The sequence below is a fragment of the Macaca fascicularis genome, chromosome 4 (genome assembly GCF_037993035.2).
Source record: "Macaca fascicularis isolate 582-1 chromosome 4, T2T-MFA8v1.1".
Lineage (NCBI taxonomy): Eukaryota > Metazoa > Chordata > Mammalia > Primates > Cercopithecidae > Macaca > Macaca fascicularis.
In genome coordinates, this window is record NC_088378.1 from 113,335,918 (window position 1) to 113,356,752 (window position 20,835).

Consider the following 20,835-nt stretch of genomic DNA (forward strand, 5'->3'; position numbering starts at 1 on the left):
AACCTTTTCAGATGATTATGAATATATATTTTTGATTCTACACAAAAATTGGGATAGTTTTAGATTCAACCTATCAACTAATCTTTAAGAAACCATATCAATGAACTTTTTGTATTGTTAAATTAAAATCTATTAAGTTATATTCTAGGTTAAATGATTCTTTTTGGTCATTTGGAAAAAATTGTTTCATTGAGTTATGCAGAGCTTCCAAAGATTGACATGTTTTATGATGCACTATACAAAAACTATTCTTTTTTAATTTAAAAAGGCATGAATATTTAATCCCTCCATGCACAGAGTTCCTAAGTTTAAATTACTTTTGAAATTTATTTTAGGGTCAGCGGTACATATGCAGGTCTGTTATATGGGTAAATTGCATGTCATGGGGGTTTGATGTACAGATTATTTTTTCACCCAGGTAATAAGCACAGTACCCGATAGGTAGTTTTCCAAATCCTCACCCTCCTCCCACCCTCCACCCTCAGGTCCCAGTGTCTCAGTGTCTGTTTTTCCCTTCTTTGATTCCATATGTACTCAATGTTCAGTTCCCATTTAGTAGTGAGAACATGTGGTATTTGGTTTTCTGTTCCTGTGTTCACTTAGGATACTATCCTCCAGCTCTATCTATGTTGCCGCAAAGGGCATGATCTCCATTCTTTTTTACGCTGCATAGTATTCCATGGTGTATAGGTACCACATTTGCTTTATCCAGTCTACAATTTAGGGGCATTTAGGTTGATTCCATGTCTTTGTTATTGTGATAGTGCTGCAAGGAACAATATGAGTGCATGTGTCTTTATGGTAGAATGATTTATTTTGCGAAGGTTGGGCAGGGAGTGGCATCTATACTCAAAATGGGATTGCTGGGTGAAATGGTAATTCTGTTTTAAGTTCTTTCAGAAATTGACACACTGGTTTCCAAAATGGCTCAACTAATTTACATTCCCACCAGCAGCATATAAGTATTCCCTTTTCTCTACAACCTTTGCAGCACATATTGTTTTTTCACTTTTTAATAACAGCCATTCTGACTAGTTGAGATGGTATCTTTTTTTTTTTCTTTCTGTTTTTATTGTTTTTGAAATGGAGTCTTGCTCTGTCACCTAGGCTGGAGTGCAGTGCATGATCTCTGCTCACTACAGCCTCCACCTCCCGGGATCAAGTGATTCTCCTCCTCATCTTCCCAAGTAGCTGGGACTACAAGGCACATGCCACCATGCCTAGATAATTTTTGTATTTTTTGGTGGAGATGGGGTTTCACCATGTTGCCCAGGTTGGTCTGGAACTCCTGGCCTCAAGTGATATGCCTGCCACAGCCCCCAGGTTGCTGGGATTATAGGCATGAGTCGCCATGCCCAGCCAAGATGGTGGTTTTGATTTGGATTTATTTAATGGTTAATAATAAGCATTTCTTCATACGCTTGTTGGTTGCATGCATGTCTTTTTTTGAAAAGTGTCTTGTCCTCTGACCTTTATTCAGTGGGGTCGATTGTTTTTGGTTGTGAATTTGCTCAAGTTTCTTTTAGGTTTTGGTTATTAGACCTTTGTCAGATGTACAGTTTGCAAATCTTTTTTTCCATTCTGTACGTTGTATGTTACTCTGTTGATAAGTTCTTCTGCTGTACAGAAGCTCTTTAGTTTAATTAGCTCCCATTTGTCAATTTTTGCTTTTGTTGTAATTACTTTTGGCATCATTGTCATAAAATATTTTTCCGTTCTTATTTCCAGAATGGTATTTCCTAGGTTATCTTCCATGGCTTTTTAGTTTATGATTTTACATTTAAATTTGTAATCCATCTTGAGTTGATTTTTTTATATGGTGTAAGGGTGGGGTCCAGTTTCAATCTTCTGCATATGGCTAGCCAGTTAACCCAGCACCATTTATGGAATAGGGAGTCCTTTCCTGATTGCTTGTTTTTGCCAGCTTTGTTGAAGACCAGATAGTTGTAGGTGTGCAGCATTATTTCTGGACTCTCTTCTGTCCCATTGGTCTATGTGTTTATTTTTGTGACATACCATGCTGCTTGGGTTACTGTAGCCTTGCAATATAGTTTGAAGTTGGGTAACATGATGCCTTCTGCTGTGCTTTTTTTGCTTAGGATTGCCTTGGTTACTCAGGCCTTTTTTTTGGTTCCATATGAATTTTAAATTAGTTTTTTTCTAATTCTATAAAGAACATCATTATATATCCCATGTGAATGGGACGGCATTTTGATTGGTCTCACAACTTGGATGTTGTTGGTTCCTGAGAATGCTACTGATTTTTGTACATTGATTTTGTATCCTAAAACTTTGCTGAAGTTGTTTATCAGCTCAAGGGGCTTTGGTCATTTCTATATTATATAGAAATAGCATTGAATTTATAAATTGCTTTTGGTAAATGGTCATTTTAACAATATTGATTCCTCCTATCCATGAGCATGGAATATTTTTCCACTTGTTTGTGTCATCCCTGATTTCTTTGAGCAGTGTTTTGTAATTCTCATGTTGAGATCTTTCTACATTGTAGAGATCTATCTCCCTGGATAGCTGTATTCCTTGGTGTTATTCTTTTTATGGTTATTATGAATGGGATTGCATTTTTGATTTGGCTCCCAACTTGGATGTTGTTGGTGCATGGGAATGCTACTGATTTTTGTACATTGATTTTGTATACTAAAACTTTGCTGAAGTTGTTTATTAGCTCAAGGAGCTTTTGGGCAGAGATTATGGGATTTTCTAGGTATAGAATCATACTGTCTGAAAATAGGGATAGTTTGACTTCCTCTCTTCCTACTTGGAGGTGTTTTATTTATTTCTCTTGTACAGGTTTTCCAGTACTGTGTTAACTAGGAGTGGTGAAAGTGGACATCTTGTCTTTTTCTGATTTGCAAGGAGAATGCTTTCAACTTTTACCCATTCAGTATGATGTTGGTTGCGCATTTGTTACATATAGGTCTCACTATTTTGAGGTAGATTCCCCCAATGCCTAGTTTTTTGAGGATTTTTAACATAAAAGGATGTTGAATTTTATCAAAAGCCTTTTCTGCATGTATCAAAATAATCATGTGGTTTTTGTTTTCAATTCTGTTTATGTAATGAATCACATTTGTTGATTTGCATGTATTGAAACAACTTTGCATCCCAGGGATAAAGCCTACCTGGTCATGGTGGATTAGCTTTTTGATGTGCTGCTCAATTTGGTTTGGTAGTATTTTACTGAAGAATTTTGCTTCTATGTTCATCAAGGGTATTGGCCTGACCTGTTATTGTTGTTGTTGTTATTGTGTCTCTGCCAGGGTTTTGGTATCAGGATGATGCTGGCCTCATAGAATGACTTAGGGAGGAGTCCCTCTCCTCAATTTTTGAAATAGCTTCCATAGGAATAATACTTGCTCTTCTTTATACATGTGGTTGAATTCAGCTGTGAATTCATCTGGTTCTGGCTTTTTTGGCTAGTAGGCTTTTTATTACTGATTCAAATTTTGAACTTATGATTTTTTCAGGGATTCAATTTATTCCTGGTATACTCTTGGGAGGTTGTATGTGTCCAGGAGTCTATCCATTTATCCTACATTTTTTCATTTGTGTATATAGAGGTATTTGTAGTAGTCTCTGAGAGTATTTGTATTGTTATGGGGTAAGTGGTAACCTCCCCTTTACCATTTCTGATTGACTTTATTTGTATCTGCCCTCTTTTTTCATTATTAGTCTAGCAAGTAGTCTATCCTATTAATTTCTTCAGAAAACTAGCTACTGGATTCACCCATCATTTGCATGAGTTTTATGTCTCATTTTTCATTCAGTTCTGCTTTGATTTTGGTTATTTCTTGTCTTCCTCTAGCTTTGGGGTGAGTTTACTCTAGTTTCTCTAGTTCTTCTATTTGTGATGTTAGGTTGCTGATTTGAAATTTTTCCAACTTTTTGATGTTGATGTTTAGTGTTATAAATTTCCCTCTTGTCATCACCTTAGCTGTGTCCCAGATTCTGGTATGTTATATCTTTGTTCTCATTAGTTTCAAAGAATTTCTGGATTTCTGCCTTGATTTCATTATTTACCTAAAAGTTATTTAGGATCAAGTTAATTTCTGTGTAATTATAGGTTTTGAGGGATTTTCTTAGTACTGATTTCTATTTTTATTGCACTGCGATCCAAGAGTGTGGTTAGTATGATTTCAAGTTTTTAAACATTTATTATGAGATTGTTTTATTTCCAATTGTCTGGTCACTTTTAGAGTATGTGCCATGTGCTGATGTAAAAACGTACATTCTGTTGTCTTTGGGTGGAATGTTTTGTAGATGTCTATTAGGTCTATTTTGTCAAGCATTGAGTTCATGTCTTGGATATTTATGTTAGCTTTCTGCCTCAGTGATCTGTCTTATATTGCTAGTGGGGTGTTAAAGTCTTCCAATATTATTGCATAGTTATCTAAATCTCTTCATATGTCACTAGAACTTGCTTTATGAATCTGGGTGCTCCTGTGTTTGGTACATATAATTTAGGATAGCTAGGTATTCTTGTTGAATTGAGTCCTTAACCATTAAGTAATGCACTTCTTTGTTTCATTTTTTAAAAATCTTTGTTGGTTTAAAGTCTATTTTATCTGAAATTAGAATAGCAACCCCTGTTTTTTTTCTGTTTCCCATTTGCTTGGTAAATTTTTCCCCATTCCTTTACTTTGAGTCTTTTGGTGTCACTGCATGTGAGATGGGTCTCTTGAAGACAACAAACCATTTAGTCTTGCTCCTTTATCTAACTTGTCAATCTACACCTTTTAATTGGGGTAATTAGCCCATTTACATTGAAGGTTAGTATTGACATGTGTGAATTTGTTCCTGTTATCATTTTGTTAGTGGGTTACTATGCAGATATTTTTGTGTGGTTGCTTTATATTGTCATTGGTCTATGTACTTGTGTGTTTTTGTAGTGGCTTGTAACTCTCTTTCCTTTCCATGTTTAGCCCTCCCTTCAGGACCTCTTGTAAGGCAAATCTGGTGGGAGCAAAATCTGTTAGCATTTACTTGTTTGAAAAACATCTTATTTCTTCTTCACTTATGAAGCTTACTTTGGCTGGATACAAAATTCTTGGTCAGAAATTCTTCTCTTTAAGAATGCTGAATATAGGCTTCTAACCTCTTCTGGCTTGTAGGATTTCTGCTGTAAGGTCCACTATTAGCCTGATGTTCCCTTTGTAGGTGACCTGCCCCTTCTGTCTAGCTGCTTTTAACATTTTCTATTTCATTTTCACCTTGGAGAATCTGATGACTATGTGTCCTGGAGATGGTCTTCTTGTTTCACAAGGTTTTTTTTGTTTTGTTTTCTGTTTTTTGCATTTTCTGAATTCGAATGTTGGCCTCTTTAGTAAGGTTGGGGAAATTTTCATGAACAATATCCTGAAATATGTTTTGCAAGTTGTTTGCTTTCTCTTCCTGTCTTTCAGGAATGACAGTGAGTCATAAATTGGGTCTCTTTAAATAATCCTATATTTTTCAGAAGTTTTGTTCATTCATCTTTATTATTTTTTCTTTATTTGATCTTCATTGTGTTATTTCAGAAAACAGATTTGGAGTTCTGAAATACTTTCCTCAGCTTGGTCAATTCTGCTGTTAATACTTGCAATGGTATTCTGAAATTCTTGAAGTTAGTTTTTCATCTATGTCAGTTCAGTTTTTTTTTTCTTAAAATGGCCATTTCATCTTTCATCTTCTGTATCATTTATTTTATTCTTTAGAATTCATGGATTGGATTTCAACTTTCTCTTGATTGTTGATGATCTTCATTCCTATCTATCTTCTGAATTCTATTTCTGTCATTTTAGCTATTTCAGCCTGGTTAAGAAAAATTGTTGGGGAACTAGTGTGGTCATTTGGAGGTAAGGAGACACTCTTGCTTTTTGAGTTGCCAGAGTTCTTGCACTAATTCTTTTACATTTTGAAGCTGCTGTCCTTTGAATGCTTGTTTGTTTGTTTTGCTTGCTTGTATCTTCTTTGATGCCCTTAGGGGTTTGATTGTTGTATAAGGTGGGTTCAATTGACTGGCTTCATTTCTGGTAGATTCTTCTTTTGGAGGACAAGGCTCAGATCAACCCTCCTGGGCTGTATGCTTTAAGTTGGGGGCCTGTTATCTGGCCCCCAGCTTTCTTCTCTGGCCTGCTGAGGTTGGGAACCTGCTGTGCTGGAGAGGCCAAGGTTTTCCTGGATCACTCGCTACAGCACTCTATAGGATAGTGCCAGCCAAAGGAATTCATTGAGCAGTGGCAGTGGGGTTCATGCTCATTTGCACATGCCAGCAGCAGTGGCAGCATGACAGGGTGAATTCTTGTCACCTGGGGCCACTGGTGGGCCTAGGACTGCCTGCATCCATGGGGGCATAGGCAGTGGCAGCAACCATGGTACAGGGTGGAGGAGGGAGACAGAGCTACTGGGGTCCATGCATATTCACTCCTGCAGTGGTGGCAGTGCCGGGAAATGGTGCTGGCCACATTTGTGTGTGCATTAACACCAGCGATGATAGCAGCATGGGGCAGGGAACAGAGCTACTGGTGGCCATGCATGCATTCACACTGGCAGCAGTGGCAGTGCAGGGCAGGAGGCAGGGGTGCCAACGTCCATGCTAGAAAAATCATATTTTTTAAATCACTCTGGATCTCAAAAAAAAAAAAAAAAAAAAAAAAAAAAGGTCAGTAAGAATGGGAAAGAAGTCAAGCTTATGGTGATAAATACAAGTTTTTCACAATTCTAATTTTTACTCCAAAATTCAAATATATTCATTGGCAAAGACATTCTAAGTTGTTTTCTTTGAAGTGACAGGCTCACTTCATTCTTCTTGAGAAAATGCCTACCAAATACCCAAGTCTCAAAAACCATAGTTTGTCAGTTTTTCTTTCAGGAAAATATGGAGTTTAACCAAAAAAGAACCAAATTCAGCCTACAGCACAGTGTTTTTCTTCAAGATGTTCTGGGAACTTTGGTGTCTGGTACAAGTGCTTTAAGCATTCCTCACCCCTGTTTTCTATACAGAATATTCGAAAGGCATGTACTAAATAAAGGGTCAATATTTAATAAAATTAATAATAGTTACTGATTTATCAAGGACATCCCTGAGTGAAATTGAGGTATTTTGTTGTTGTTGTTGTTGTTTTCTTTACTGAGAGTGCATAGTGGTGAAAAATACGATGACTACCAATAAAGTTTGTTGATAGTAGCTTTATTTATGCTGAGGTGTTAGCAGTTTTACTCATTATAGTTTTGCACCATCAGTGCAAGTTCCAACACAATAAAAAAGTCAAACAATATTGTTATATTATTGTAAAAATACTTTTGCCCTCATGTACCACCTTAAATAGTCTTGGGGCCACAGAGATCTGCAGCTGCAGTTAGAAGTCCATTGCTTCACACTAGTGCACCAGCGCAGGATTTTGTTTTAGAATAGTAGCATAATAATATTGCATTATATATGTTTATACTTTTTGTTATAGTATTTTGTAGTTTAGTAATGCTCTTCATAGATATTATCTTGCATTAATCACAGTATAACAGCACAAAATTCCTATTCAATTTTTCTAGTAAATAAAAACAATAATGCAGAAAGTGAAATAAAGTGTTCAGAAATAGATAGAATATATATACAGTGACTCTTGTACCATGTCAGACAGAAGTCTCTAAAACAGCAATGATATTTTCCCTGAATATCTCCATTGTGCATGGTAGGACACTTCTGGAAGCTTTCATTGCCTTTCCTTTCGGTTATTTAATAAAACACTCCTGGCTGTGCCTTTATACCATGTTCTGTCCTTATCAGCTTATAGAATAATTGCTATTTAACTGCTCTATAACATACCTTTACGTACCTGACAGTTATCATATCTTCTTTTTATCTTGTTTTTCTGTTTCCAGCAGGGCCAACTCTCCTAAATTCCACTCAAATTTTCTGACTCTGTGAGCTTTGCAGATTGCCTGTGCATTTTGTAGTGAATGTGTATATCTGCCTCCTCTCTCCCCCATTATTAATTGGTATCAGGGTTTTCCTTGGAAACAATAAAGTTGCCTTATAAATAATAAACACTTTGATTTGAAGTCTTGAAATAAACACAGTATTATGGAAAATTTTGTGTCTTCAGTAGTATAAAATTAAGAGGAAAGATCATATCTTTGATTTTCATCATTACTTTATTTTATATATATATATATAAAATGTGTGTGTGAAAGTTAATTATAAACTAATATTAATTTTCTGTAAATAATATGTAGGCCTATACATATAGATGACTCAATGTTTTTACTATACACATTAATATAGCACCTATGGGTATGAATGATTGAGTGTACATGTGTGTACTTTTGTGTTGCCGTTGGAATTGTCACACATTTTATGGCAGAAATGGCTAATTAGCTAAGCTTAAGTTTTGTACACTTCTTACTTTTTAAAAATATTTTACTCACTCAAGATTATTTGAAATTTTTCAAGTCGTTTTACACCTGTACACTCATTTGATTCCCTCAACAGCCCTGCAAGGTAAGAAGATGTAGCAGTTACTGTTTTCTCCTCCTATAATACCGGGAACTCTAATTTTACTCACAGCAGGAATATGTTTAAAACTTTTATTTCCCAGCCTCCTTTGAAGCTTGAAGAGGCCACGTGATATGAATATGGTCTTGTTGCCAATTAGTTGTAAGTCGAAGTTGGCTGGGGATTTCTAGTATAGGCTTGCCCCATTTTCCTAGTCTCTTTCTCCTCCTCCTCTTGTTCTTGATACATTGATGTTATAACTGAAGGCCCAGCAGTTATTTTTGAGCATGAGGGAAATGCCACAGGATCACAGTGATCTCAGCCTAAATGTTCTTGAGCCATTCTATCTGCTCTGGCCTGTTCCCATAGTTCTCATGTGACTAAAAATCTAAACCAAACATATTGACAAAATGGCATGGAAGTATAATATTATGAATTTGTGTGTATAGATCAGAAAATGGAGGTTGATTTGTTTTATAGCCAAATAATTTGTACAGGGCAAATCTCAGCTGGGAGAAATTAAGAAAATAAAAAAATCAGCCCAATATACTTAGAAGACAAAAGAAACTCATGTCATAACTATGTGAGATAAGGAATTTGTTAACTTTAAATCTGATCTGTTTATAAAACGAAACTCTGATTTCCACCACTTTCCTGCTCTGTTTTCACTTGCTTTTTTAAAGGTAGAATTACAGACCAGGAATTCCTGATGTATCTCGTAGTCGAAGAATAGTTGGTGATGTATAAGACCCTAGCTTCCCCAACAATATGTCTGATCTCCCTTCTCTTGTACCATTTATGCTTCTTTGAACTCACCAAAAGCTTGCATGCTACTTATAATTTTTTTATATAGGTCTTTCTTGTGTTTCAGAATCCTATTATTCATTATCATGACCTCATTTAAGCATTACTTTCTTGGGAAAACCTTTTCAGATCTACCCCAGTTTATACATCTCTCTTATGGGAGCTATTACCATATGTTTCTTTTAAATTAGTTGTGAAGATGTTCACCTAGGACTTCTTAAATGTCTAATTCAAGTCCTTATAATTATTTCATGATACCAGTACTAACACAACTAGCACGCAGAAGATGTTCAATTAATGTTTCCTATGTTTTCAAAGGAAAAAAAAACAGAATCAAGGATTGAAAATAATATTGCTTTCATGTTCTTACATTTGTTAGTTAATGTTTTTGAGTTGTAGTTTGTGAAATCAATTTAGTGGGCCATGATTAGCACTTTACAAAAATAAAGTAGAATATAATACAAAAGATACAATATCTTAGAAATATCAGAGTACATCATATAATATTTTATTGGTTAATATAATCATGTATCCATTAAAAAAATACTTATTGTACACCTACTATGTTCCCTGCACTGTTTTACATGTATATACATATATACATACACACACACACACACACACACACACATATATACTGGGATACTGGCTCATATAAAATGTGTTTTAATAGTGGGTATAGTCTCGTTTATTTGAAATATCCGGTGCCGGGTGCGGTGGCTCACGCCTGTAATCCCAGCATTTTGGAGGCCAAGGCGGGCAGATCACGAGGTCAGGAAATCGAGACCATCCTGGCTAACACGGTGAAACCCCGTCTCTACTAAAAATGCAAAAAATTAGCCGGGCGTGGCGGCGGGCGCCTGTAGTCCCAACTACTCGGGAGGCTGAGGCAGGAGAATGGCGTCAACCCGGGAGGCAGAGCTTGCAGTGAGCTGAGATAGCGCCACTGCACTCCAGCCTGGGCGACTGACCATCTCAAAAAAAAAAAAAAGAAAAAGAAATATCTGGTATTCCTGCCTGTCAAGGCACTCCTTGTGGGAGAATTATATTCCACATCCATTGAGATTTGGTTTGGGAACATGACTTGATCTGGCCAATTAGAAAGAGGGAAGTGATGTGTACTACTTCCAAGCCGAAGATTTAGAAGTCACCTTATGGTTCCACCTTTGCTCTTTTATTCTGTGCCATAAATCTGATGATATCCCAGATAGAATATGATCCATAATCCTGAGTCTTGGAATGAAACTGACATAGAGTAGAACTGTACCCAATCCCCAATGGACACATATTAGATGCAAGAAACAAAGCCCAGGGGGAGAGAGAGAGGAGAGAGAGAGAGAGAAAGAGAGAGAGAAATTTGAGACTTATTTGCTTAAACAGCCTAACTTGGGCCAAAGTAACTATTTTCTGCTAGGCAGATACTGAACAAAAACTCCTTGGTTTGAGGGGAAAACAGTATGGATGCGAATGCATGAAAGAAAAATAATGATATCGAGAATATAATTTTTCTTATACAGGTCTTTCAAACATTTCACAATTCTATTATTCATGACTTAGTTTACTCATCACTTTCTTGGGAAAACCTTTTCAGATATACTCCAGTTTATATACCTCTCTTATGGAAGCAATCAACATGTTTCTTTTAGATTAATTGTCAAAGTATTAACCCTGGGCTTTTTAAATGTCTAATTCAAGTCCTTATAATTATTTCATGACACCAGTACTAACATAATTAGCAAACAGAAGATGTTCAATTAGTGTTTACTATGTTTTCATGGAAAAATACACAAATATTTTCTTAATATGCAAATATTCCCAATATTGTCTTTGGACAAAGTATCCCAAGCAAAGAAACCCCAGTTAGAGGGACTACGGTATATATAAACATAAATGTGTGTGAGGGAATGTGACAAATGTCTGTTTTCATGATGTTCATAGTCATTGAGAATATTGTCATCATCAATGTTAATTATGGATATGTGCAAATAAACAAAGAAAAAAATCCTAAAAGTGACATCTGTCTGCAAATAAATATTCAAAATAAAATTGTTTATGTGAACATTTTGTCAGCTTTCAGTACTACTATTATGTATATCATTAGAAGTATATCAGAATAGCTTTATTGTTTTGATTTTTATTGCCAAAATAAACTCTGAACATGTACAACCAGTTTTCATGGTTTCAGGCTTATGCTGCCTGTTCTTATGGTCACAAAATAAGAAAATAAAAATTGTGAGGCATAATTGTCAGTCCTAAAGATTTTCTCTTAATATATAAAAGCATGTATTTTTTTTTTGTTTTTTTTGAGACGGAGTCTCGCTCTGTCGCCCAGGCTGGAGTGCAGTGGCGCGATCTCGGCTCACTGCAAGCTCCGCCTCCCGGGTTCACGCCATTCTCCTGCCTCAGCCTCCCGAGTAGCTGGGACTACAGGCGCCCACAACCGCGCCCGGCTAATTTTTTGTATTTTTAGTAGAGACGGGGTTTCACCGTGGTCTCGATCTCCTGACCTTGTGATCCGCCCGCCTCGGCCTCCCAAAGTGCTGGGATTACAGGCGTGAGCCACCGCGCCCGGCAAAAGCATGTATTTTTTTTTCTCCTTTGAAACTAGTGTAATAATATATGTCTACTTAAAATGTTTACTAGGCCAACTTATTCTGCCTGACAGGTCTCCAAATTCAGCCTGATATAAGAATTCAGTTAATGAAATTTAAAGCAGCCTCATATTCATCCTTTTTTTAAACACAACTATATATTAGAAATCTGGCAAAGGCTTCTGTCAAATTGAACGATTGAACTGAGGGCAGTAAAAGTCCCTCCCCAGGCAAGAGATTTAAATCATTTTCAAAGTTAATTTCCTGCTCCCAGATGGAGAACAAATCTAATCGGGTTTACTTCATTCTTTGGATGAACAGGAAAATGTCACTTGCATACTCAAAAAGGGAAAATAAAATCTTAGGAAAGGCAGCCTCCAATCCACCTCACAGCAGAAAAAGAAACTAATCCTGAAATGGAATGTATGGGGTCATTTTGAATCTGAAAGCAAATCTAAATTTAATCTAGACAAATCTCTAAGCTTACCTCTAACCTAGTTCTGTTCAGAGATGATGTATGTTTACCCCTGAAATACACATGTTTTTTAAAACTGTTCACTGTAAAGGGGAAGAACAGTTTCTAGTCCTGAGAAGGAATCTGAGTAAACTGCCTGAGCTTAATCTGTGAAATGAGGTTAGAACCTTCAAAGCCCTTTGGATAGTAGGGGAATTTTGCTCCTTATCAGCTACAGCTTAAAAATAAGATAGGGTGAGTTGACATTTGAATCACAGAATAATGGGACTGTAGAAAAAGTGAAGTAAATATTCTTGTTCTTGATTTAACAGCTGCTGGATTCTATTTAAAGCTTTGTTGCTATGTACCTGTTAGAAAAGATTCACATCTGCTGTCAGGCAGACATTGAGTGCCTACATCCCTCAACTTGTGTTCTTTCTTGGTAACAAAAGCATCCTCAGTAAAGATGCAGGTATATCATTAGTTCTTCACGAAACAGGTTAACATTGGCTGGGCTTCTCTCAATCTACCCTACCACATATGGCTTTGCATGGCTTCCATGAAAAGAAAAGCAGTAGGTTACAATCTAACATGGAGATATTTTCCTAATTAACTTATATAACTTGATCTCTGCTTGAAGGACAAATTATCCCTGAAGTCAACAATGCAAAGAAATCTTTTCAGAAAGAGCTGCAATGGAATTGATAATATTAAAGTTTACATTTACTTATGAATATGAAGTAGGAAAACAGTTAAGCAAAGGCATTTAGAGTTTAAAGTAGAATTTCATCCATTCTTTGTTTTACATGTCAGTTCAGGTTGCAGGACTACAATTTATTGTTTAAAGTATGTTTGTTTGTTTTACTCTATTGCTTAATCCAAAGCATGTCTAGATAATTAAAAGCAAATTGTCTATGTCTAATGAGCAAAAATTAATAACATAAAAATTTATAGATTAAAAAGAGGACCTCAGGGATCTATTCTTTTCAAAACTTGGATGTTGTTGCTCAGTCAAAACAAGGTAAGTTTTGAGACATCACTATGAGCCATGAGTTTTGTATTCAAGGTGTAAGGAAGGGGTCCATTTTCAGTTTTCTGCATATGGCTAGCCGGTTTTCCCAACACTGTTTATTAAACAGGGAATCCTCTCCCCATTGCTTGTTTTTGTCAGGTTTGTCAAAGATCAGATGGCTGCAGATGTGTGGTGATATTTCTGAGGCCTCTGTTCTGTTACACTGGTCTTTATATGTGTTTTAGTACAAGTATCATGCTGTTTTGATTACCGTAGCCTTGTAGTATAGCTTGAAGTCAGGGAGCGTGATGCCTCCAGCTTTGTTCTTTTTGCTTAGAATTGGCTTGGCTACATGAGCTCTTTTCTGGTTCCATATTAAATTTAAAGTAGTTTTTTTCTAATTCTGTGAAGAAAGTCAATGGTAGCTTGATGGGAATAGCATTGGATCTATAAATAACTTTGGGGAATATGGCCATTTTCATGATATTGATTGTTCTTATCCATGAGCATGGAATGTTTCTCCATTTGTGTCCTCTCTTATTTCCTTGAGTAGTGGTTTGTAATTCTCCTTCAAGAGTTCCTTCACATCCCTTGTAAGTTGTATTCCTGGGTATTTTACTCTCTTTCTAGCAATTGTGAATGGGATTTCTTTCATGATTTGGCTGCCTGTCTATTACTAGTATATAGGAATACTTGTGATTTTTGCACATTGATTTTGTATCCAGAGACTTTGCTGAAGTTGCTTATCAGCTTAAGGGATTTGGGGCTGAGATGATAAGGTTTTCTAAATATACAATCATGTCATCTGCAAAACAGACACAATTTGACTTCCTCTCTTTCTATTTGAATACCCTTTATTTCTTTCCTCTTGCCTGATTGCCCTGGCCATAACTTCCAATACTATGTTGAATAAGAGTGATGAGAGAGGGCATCCTTGTCTTGTGCTGGTTTTCAAAAGGAATGTTTCCAGCTTTTGCCCATTCAGTATGATATTGGCTGTTATTATTTTGAAATACATTCCATTGATGTCCAGATTATTGAGAGTTTTTGGCATGAAGGGTGTTGAATTTTATCGAAGGTCTTTTCTGCATCTAGTGAGATAATCATGTGGCTTTGTCATTGGTTCTGTTTATGTGATGGATTATGTTTATTGACTTGCTTATGTTGTATCAGCTTTGCATCCCAGGAATGAAGCCAACTTGATCGTGGTGGATAAGCTTTTTGACGCGCTGCTGGATTCATTTTGCCTGTATTTTATTGGGGATTTTTGCAGCGATGTTCATCAGAGATGTTGGTATAAAATTTCCTTTATTTGCTGTGTCTTTGCCAGGTTTTGGCATCAGGTTGATGCTGGCCTCATAAAAGTTACGGAGGAGTCCCTCTTTTTGTATTGATTGGAATCGTTTCAGAAGGAATGGTACCAGCTCTTCTTTTTACCTCTTGTGGAATTCGACTTTGAATCCATCTGATCTTGGGCTTTTTTTGGTTGGTAGGCTATTAATTACAGTCTCAATTTCAGAACTTGTTATTGGTGTATTCAGGGATTTGACTTCTTCCTGGTTTAGTCTTGGGAGGGTGTATGTTTCCAGGAATGTATCCATTTCTTCTAGACTTTCCAGTTCATTTGTGTTGAAGTGTTTATAGTATTCTTTGATGGTAGTTTGTATTTCTGTGGGATCAATGGTGATATCTCCTTTATCATTTTTATTGTATCTATTTGCTTCTTCTCTCTTTTCTTCTTTATTAGTCTGGCTAGTGGTCTATCTATTTTGTTAATCTTTTCAAAACACCAGCTTCTGGATTCATTGATTTTTTGAAGGGTTTTTCAGGTCTCTATCTCCTTCAGTTTTACTCTGCTATTAGTTATTTCTTGTCTTCTGCTAGCTTTTGAATTTGTTTGCTCTTGCTTCTCTAGTTCTCTTAATTGTGATGTTAGGGTGTCGATTTTAGATCTTTCCTGCTTTCTCCTGTGGGCATTTAGTACTATAAATTTTCCTCTAAACACTTCTTAAGCTGTGTCCCAGAGATTCTGGTACATTGTGTCTATGTTCCTATTGGTTTCAAAGAACTTACCTATTTCTGCCTTAATTTCCTTATTTACCCAGTAGTCATTCAGGAGCAGGTTGTTCAGTTTCCATATAGTTGTGCAGTTTTGAATGAATTTTTCAATCCTGAGTTCTAGTTTGATTGCACTGTGGTCTGAGAGTCTGTTTGTTATGATTTCCATTCTTTTGCATTTGCTGAGTAGTGTTTTACTTCCAATTATATGGTTCAATTTTAGAATAAGTGTGATCTGGTGCTGAGAATAATGTATATTCTGTTGATTTGGGGTAAAGAGTTCTATAGTTTTCTATTAGGTCTCCTTGGTCCAGAGCTGAGTTCAAGTCCTGAATATCCTTGCTATCTTTCTGTCTTGTTGATCTGTCTAATATTGACAGTGGGGTGTTAAAGTCTCCCACTATTATTGTGTAGAAGTCTAAGTCTCTTTGTAGGTCTCTAAGAACTTGCTTCATGAATCTAGGTGCTGCTGTATTGGGTGCATATATATTTAGGATATTTAACTGTTCTTGTTGCATTGATTCCTTTACCATTATGTAATACCTTTCTTTGTGCTTTTTTATTTTTGTTGGTTTACCATCTGTTTTGTCAGAGACTAGGATTGCAACTGCTCCTTTTTTTTTTCTTTCCATTTTCTTGGTAAATCTTCCTCCATCCCTTTATTTTGAGCCTATGTGTGTCTTTGCATGTGAGGTGGGTCTCCTGAATACAGCACACTGATGGGTCTTGACTCTTTATCCAATTTGCTGGTCTGTGTCTTTTAATTGGGGCATTTAGTCCATTTACATTTAAGGTTAATATTATTATGTGTGAATCTGATCCTGTCATTATGATGCTAGCTGGTTGTTTTGCCCATTAGTTGATGCAATTTCTTCATAGTGTTGATGGTCGTTACAATTTGGTATGTTTTTGCAGCAGCTGGTACCAGTTTTTCCTTTCTATATTTAGTGTGTCTTTCAGGAGCTCTTGTAAGGCAGGCCTGGTGGTGACAAAAATCTCTCAGCATTTGCTTATCTGTAAAGGATTTTATTTCTCCTTTGCTTGTGAAGCTTAGTTTGGTTGGATATGAAATCCTGGGTTGAAAATTCTTTTCCTTAAGAATGTTGAATATTGGCCCCCACTTTCTTCTGGATCATAGAGTTTCTGCAGAGATATCTGCGTTAGTCTAATGGGCTTCCCTTTGTGGGTAACCTGACCTTTCTGTCTGGCTGCCCTTAACATTTTTCCCTTCACTTCAACATTGGTGAATCTGATGATTATATGTCTTGGGGTTGCTCTTCTTGAGGAGTATCTTTGTGGTGTTCTCTGTATTTCCTGAATTTGAATGTTGGCCTGTTTTGCTAGGTTGTGGAAGTTCTCCTGGATAGTATCTTGAAGAGTGTTTTCCAACTTGGTCCCCATCACTTTGAGGTACACCAATCAAATGTAGGTTTGGTCTTTTCACATAGTCCCATATTTTTTGGAGGCTTTGTTCCTTTTCATTTTTTTTCTTTAATCTTGTCTTCATGCTTTATTTCATTGAGTTGATCTTCAATCTCTGATATCCTTTCTTCCACTTGATCAAATTGTCTGTTGATGCTTGTGTACTCTTCACGAAGTTCTCGTGCTGTGTTTTTCAGCTCCATCAGGTCATTTATGGTCTTCTGTAAACTGGTTATTCTAGTTAGCAATTCCTCTAACCTTTGTCAAGGTTCTTAGCTTCCTTGCATTGGGTTAGAACATGCTTCTTTAGCTCAGAAGAATTTGTTATTACTCACCTTCTGAAGCCTACTTCTGGCAATTCACTAAACTCTTTCTCCATACAATCTTGTTCCCTTGCTGGCAAGGACTTCTGATCCCTTGGAGGAGAAGAGGCGTTCTGGTTTTTAGAATATTCAGCCTTTTTGCACTGCTTTTTCCTCATCTTCGTGGATTTTTCTACCTGTGGTCTTTGATGTTGGTGACCTCCAGATGGGGTTTTTCTGTGGACGTCTTCTTGTTGATGTTGATGCTATTTCTTTCTGTTTGTTTGTTTGTTTTCCTTTGAACAGTCAGGCCCCTCTGCTGCCGGTCTGCTGGAGTTTGCTAGATGTCCACTCCAGACCCTGTTTGCCTGGGCATCACCAGTGGAGGCTGCAGAACAGCAGAGATTGCTGCCTGTTCCTTCCTCTGGAACGTCACCCCAGAGGGGCACCTACCAGATGCCAGCTGGAGCTCTCCTGTATGTGGTGTCTGTCAAACCCTGCTGGGAGGTGTCTCCCCATCAGGAGGCATGGGCATCAGGGACCACTTGAGAAGGCAGTCTGTCCCTTGGCAGAGCTCGAGTGCTGTGCTGGGAGATCCACTGCTCTCTTCAGAGCCAGCAGGCAGGAACATTTAAGTCCGCTGAAGTTGTACTCAAGATGCCCCTTCCCTCAGGTGCTCTGTCCCAGGGAGATGGGAGTTTTATCTATAAGCCCCTGACTGGGGCCGCTGCCTTTCTTTCAGACATGCCCTGACCAGAGAGGAGGAATCTAGAGGAGCAGTCTAGCTACAGTGGCTTTTCTGAGCTGCAATGAACTCCACCCAGTTAGAACTTCTCGGTGGCTTTATTTATATTGTGAGGGGAAAACCACCTACTCAACCCTCAGTAATGGCAGATACCCCTCCCCCACAAAGCTAGAGCATCCCAGGTTCACTTCAGACTGCTGTGTTGGCAGCAAGACTTTCAAGTCAGTGGATCTTAGCTTGCTGGTCTCCATGGGGGTGGGATTCATTGAGCTAGACCTCTTGGCTCCTTGGCTTCAGTGTCCCCTTTCCAGGGGAGTGAATTGTTCTGTCTCACTGAAGTTCCAGGCACTACTGAGGTATGAAAAGAAACTCCTGCGGCTAGCTTGGCGTCTTCCCATTTGACCGCCCAGTTTTGTGCTTGAAACCCAGGGCTCTGGTGGTGTAGGCACCTGAGGGACTCTCCTGGTCTGTGGGTTGTGAAGACCATGGGAAAAGCGTAGCATCTGGGCTGGAATGCACCTTTCCTCAAGGCACAATTTCTCACAGTTTCTCTTGGCTAGGGGAGGGAGTTCCCTGACCCCTTGCACTTCTAGGTTGAGGCAATGCCCCACCCTGTTTCAGCTTGCCCTCTGTGGGCTGCAACCACTGTCTAACCAGTCCCAATGAGATGAGCTGGGTACCTCAGTTGGAAATGCACAAATCACCCACCTTCTGCATTGATCTTGCTGGGAGCTGCCAACCAGAGCTGTTCCTATTCGTCCATCTTGCCGGTCATCCCTTTCTCTCTTTTTTTTAAACTTATTTTGAGTTCAGGGGTACATGTGCAGGTTTGTTATATAGGTAAACTCATGTCACAGGGGTTTGTTGTAGAGATTGTTTCATCACCCAAGTATTACCTAGCCTAGTATCTGTAAGTTATTTTCCCTGACCCTCTCTCTCCTCCCATGCTGTACCCTCTGGTAGGCAACAGTGTCTGTTGTTCCCCACTATGTGTCCATGTGTTCTCATCATTTAGCTTTCAGTTATAAGTGAGAACATGTGGTATTTGGTTTTCTGTTCCTGTGTTAGTTTGCTAAGGATAATGGCCTCCAGCTCCATCCATGCTCCTGCAAAGAACATGATTTCATTCTTTTGTATGGTTACATAGTATTTCATGGTGTATATGTACCACATTTTCTTTATCAACCCTACCATTGATGGGTATTTAGGTTGATTCCATGTCTTTGCTATTCTAAATAGTGCTGAAATGAACATATGCATGTATGCATCTTTATGATACAATGATTTATATTCCTTTGGGTATATACACAGCAATGATATTGAAGGGTTGAATCTGTTCTTACATCTTTGAGGAATCAGCACACTGCTTTTCACTATGGTTGAACTAATTTTCACTCCCACCAAACAGTGTATAAGCTTTCCTGTTTTCTCCAGAACCTTGCCAGCGTCGGTTAATTTTTGACTTTTTAGTAGCCATTCTGACTGGTGTGAGATGGTATCTCATCATGGTTTTGATTTTTGTTTTTCTAATACTCAGTGATGTTAAGCTTTTTTTCATATGCTTGTTAGCAATATGTGTATCTTCTTTTGAAAAGCGTCTGTTCAGGTCCTTTGCCCATCTTTTCATGAGGTTGTTTGGGTTTTTCTTATAAATTTGTTTAAGTTCTTTGTAGATGCTGGAAATTAGAACTTTGTCAGATGCACAGTTTGCAAACATTTTCTCCCATTCCGTATGTTGTCTGTTTACTCTGCATATAGTTTCTTTTGCTGTGCAGAAGCTCTTTAATTTAATTAGGTCCCATTTGTCAATTTTTGTTTTTGTTGCAATTGCTTTTGGGGTCTATGTCATGAAATCTTTACCCTTTCCTACATCCAGAATGGTTTTGCCTCAGTTGTCTTCCCAACATTTTTATTGTTTTGGGTTTTAAATTTAGGTCTTTAATTCATCTTGAGTTGATTTTTGTATATGGTGTGTGATGTTTAATACTGAGTGTCAACTTGATTGGATTGAAGGATGCAAAGTATTGTTCCCAGGTGTGTCTGTGAGGGTGTTGCCAAAAAAGATTACTATTTGCGTCAGTGGACTGAGAGAGACAGACCCACTCTCAATCTGGGTGAGTATCATCTAATTAGCTGCCAGCACAACTAGAATAAAGTAGGCAGAAGAAGATGGAAAGAGCAGACTTGCTGAGTCTTCCAGCCTTCATATTTCTCCCATACTGAATGGACTTACACCAGTGGTTTACCAGCAGCTCTCAGGCCTTCAGTGACAGACTGAAGACTTCACTGTTGGCTTCCTTACTTTCGAGGTTTTGAGAATCGGACTGGCTTCCTTGCTCTTTAGCTTGTAGACTACCATCTGTAGGACTTCACCTCATGATCGTGTGAGGCAATACTCCTTAATAAATTCCCCCTTATATTAGTTCTGTCTTTTTAGAGAACCCTGACTAATACATGAAGTAAGGAAGAGGTCCAGTTTCAATTCTCTGCAGATGGGTAGCCAGTTATCAAAGCATCATTTATTGAATAGGGAGTCCTTTCCTCATTGTTTATTTCTGTCAGCTTTGTCAAAGATCAGATTATTGTAGGTATGCAGCCTTATTTCTGGGCTCTCTATTCTGTTCCATAGGTCCATGTGTCTGTTTTGGTACAAGTGCCATGCTGTTTTGGTTACCATAGCCCTGTAGTACAGTTTAAAGTTGAGTAGTGTGATGCCTCCTGCTCTGTTCTTTTTGCTTAGAATTGCTTTGGCTATGCAGGCTCTTTTTTTGGTTCCATATAAATTTTAAATAGTTTTTTTTTAGTTTTGTGAAGAATGTCATTGGTAGTTTGATAAGAATAGCCTTGAATCTGTAAATCATTTTGGGCACTATGGCCATTTTACCAATATTGATTGTCCTATCCATGAGCATGGAATGGTTTTGCATTTGTTTGGAGACACTGGCTTTCAGTGACTGTC